The sequence below is a fragment of the Copadichromis virginalis genome, linkage group LG23 (assembly GCF_057382275.1).
Source record: "Copadichromis virginalis isolate Kocher_CV1m ecotype Utaka linkage group LG23, C_Virginalis_male_GT1.1, whole genome shotgun sequence".
NCBI lineage: Eukaryota > Metazoa > Chordata > Actinopteri > Cichliformes > Cichlidae > Copadichromis > Copadichromis virginalis.
Window position 1 is genome coordinate 30,106,556 of NC_140639.1, and position 3,262 is coordinate 30,109,817.

At 46.9% G+C, this 3,262-nt stretch overlaps 1 long non-coding RNA gene across 1 annotated transcript; it reads left to right on the forward strand.

The window, feature by feature from the left end:
• Positions 1–734: 734 nt before the first annotated feature.
• On the forward strand, positions 735–1,244 carry LOC146681344 (uncharacterized). Its single transcript, XR_014918148.1, has 2 exons — positions 735–813; positions 887–1,244. It is a non-coding gene; the product is annotated as an uncharacterized LOC146681344 (long non-coding RNA).
• Positions 1,245–3,262: the final 2,018 nt, after the last annotated feature.

Here is a 3,262-nt window from a genome sequence, read left to right on the forward strand (position 1 = left end):
TCCCCTGCTGACCCCAGTAGTAGGCACCCCCACACTCTGGAACCCACCAGGGCAAGGGGGCCCAGGCCCATCCGGACCGGGGCCCGCAGCAGCAGCATCGCCCAGCCCCGTTGAGTCCGGGGCAGCCCACCGGACTCCACCCCAGAGAAAACTGACTTTTACAAATGCAGGTTACGAGGGAAGTAAGTAAGCCAGAGAAATAGACAAGCCAGTAAGTTTCCAAAATAAAAGACCCCAATGCCGACTACGCTGTGATTTGAAGCATTGAAACAACACAATCTTAATAATAATGGATTGGATTTATATAGCGCTTTTCAAGGCACCCAAAGAGCTTTACAATACCACTATTCATTCACTCTCACATTCACACACTGGTGGAGACAGCTACAGCTGTAGCCACAGCTGCCCTGGGGCAGACTGACAGAAGCGAGGCTGCCATATCGCGCCATCGGCCCCTCTGGCCAACACCAGTAGGCAAGTAGGGTAAAGTGTCTTGCCCAAGGACACAACGACCAGGACAGAGAGCCCGGGGATCGAACCGGCAAACTTCCGGTTACAGATGCGATTCCCAACCCCCTGAGCCACGGTCGCCACAATCTTGGACACTGTTGGAGGTAAGACATCATAGATACATTATTAGTATGTTCCTGTCATGGTCTGGTTGGGCACCTGCAGGTCTCAGACAGCGGCTCCTCCTCCTTTAGGCGGAGTCCGGTTGCCCCTCCCTGGCTGACCACCTGTGAGCAATCGTGCCAGCGGTATATCAGACCTGCGCTCTCAACCACTCATCGCCTGAGTATCTGCTATTCCCATGTTAGTTCAGTGGAGCATCCTAAACCTTGTCTTAACGCCGTGTGATGACTGACCTGTCTTTTCTTGTCCTCAGCGATAGCACCCGGAGTGGAGATCTTGTTCCCCTCGCTCCCGTCCTCCTGGACCTGGGCCGCCAGCTGCTTACACAACGTGGCCTGCCGGCCCACCGCTCACCTGCCTGCCTCCCCACGCCTCGACCGCTTCCGGGTTTTCCGCTCCACCTGTCCCCTCCATCTGAAACCAATGCCCCCGGCCCCTACCTAGTCCTGTTTCTACCTCCCCGCTGTCCCCGCTGTTCAGCCGTCTCCTAGAGGTGTCTAGGTCGCCCTCATTATCACCGACGAATCCTACGCGCCACTAGTGTGGTGGCGTCGCTTTGTGTTTCACCTTTGTTTACCTGTGGGCGGAAATAAATCATTTGTTTTCTGTCACCTCGCTTCCGGGTTGGTTTCTGCGCCTGTGTCCATCCCTGTTCCCTCGTGCCGTTGAGCCGTGACAGTTCCAGGATATATGCTATATATGCTACATGAAGTTAGCAATCGGGACCACAACCTTGTAGGTAAATCTGCAGCGAACAATGTATTTTCTCTCTATCTTACAAATGGCAAGTAAACAAAGTAGATCCTCAATATTGGGAATACTGGGCAAAACCAGTTCTTTGCCCAAGGCAAAACTTGCATAAGAAGTTGTTTAAACTTAAATACAGTGGCTTCTGCACAGAAAATACAAGAAATCTAAATATACTTACTAAATAAAGCTTGTCATTTTGAGAAACAACAAAACATTTTTTCTTATTTTAAACATATTTTAATTACAGTGATGAAGGGTCTTTCGGGGACACCACCGAAATGAATAATCATATTTCTGAAATTCATCTTCAAGTGATAAAGAGCAGCAGCTACACTATTTTAATGGTCACACTCAATCACAATCTGAGGATTTACTCTTAGTGGTGCTGTGTTTGTTAGGATGCCTGGGTTGTTGACCCAGGGTTTTTGAGTTTATTATTTATAGTTTCTAGTCTTTGGTTTCTTTGAGTTCTGTCTTATGGTTTATGTCTCTGTCTTCTCTAGTTGCTCTGTCTCCCCTGTCAGCTGTATCCCCTTGTCTAGTTCGCGTCTCTGTGTATCCTTAGTTCCTATATCCCCGTGTCCAGTCAGTGTCTGCCCTGGTCCCACGTCTCTGTTCCCTCTGTTGCAGTGCGTGTGAGTCTGTGTCTTTAGTTCAGTCTGTGTCACATTTCCTGTCTTATTTTGAAGGTCCTTGTCTGAGGTTAATGTATCTGGTTTCGCTTCCCCTTGTCTTGTTAGGCCTGATTTGCCCCAGCTGTGTTTCCCTCCTGTTACCCATTCCCTGATTGCTCCCTCTGTGTATTTAAGCCCTGTGTTTCTCTGGTCGTGTCCAAATTCATGGGCTGCATCCTCCTGAGGCCGCATTTGTAGACCGATTACGTCACAGCGACGCGCCGAAGGCTGTCCAAATTCGTAGACTCCTCCGAATGCAGCCGACAAATGCGTCCTCCTTTACCCCGAATTTGAAGGATGGGTCGGGTGTGTCCTTCGTGGCCCACCATATCCCAGAATTCATAGCGCGGCCCAGCCAAGCTCCAGTTTCTGGCTAATGGCGGCCGCTACTAAGTTTTAAAATTACTCTTATTAATCTTTCTGGGTCACAAAATAAACTTTTAACATATTTTCAGGCGAGAATGTGGGTGTGTAAACTTCAAATATCTGCTTTGTTTGTCAAGATATTGCATATTTGCAAAAGTGCTTCGATGTTTTCGGTGACGTCTGTCACCCACCAGCTCGATAGCTTGCCAGCCCAGAATTCATTGCACAGAACTTCATTCACGTAACGATGGCGGCACAAAAAGAGGCCTTCCATTAGGCCCCCTGTCCTTATTTCCTCTCTCCCTGAGGACACTCCAGGGCCAAGTACAGCAGTGGGTGACCAAAGCGAGATGGAGAAGGAGACAGATGAGGAAGGAGGTCAGCCAGCAGCAACGGGAAGAAAGAGGAGAAGGGAAAGACAGGATGAGCTCCTTGAGCTCATCAGAGAGGACATGCAGTACCAAAGGGAGGCTGAGGAGAGGAGAGAACAGGAGAGCAGGGACAGGATGGACAGACTTTTTTCCATACTAGAAAGATTAGTTCCTAAATAAGTTAAAAATATATTAAGATATGTTCTTACTTTGTTCTATTTGTTATGTCATACTAAAAGTTTTTGATTAATGAAAATTAGTTCCCAAATTGGTTGTGCCTTCAGATATTCTTTTTTTTAATACATTTCTTACCTTTTTCTATGTGTTATTTTAAGTTTTTCATTATGAATAAATTGATGAAAACAGATTTCACTGAACTCATTTTATTTGGTTGTTTTTAACATGTATGAACATAAACTTTAAATGTCAATTTAAAACTCTTCAAAGGTAAATAATAATAAAACAAGA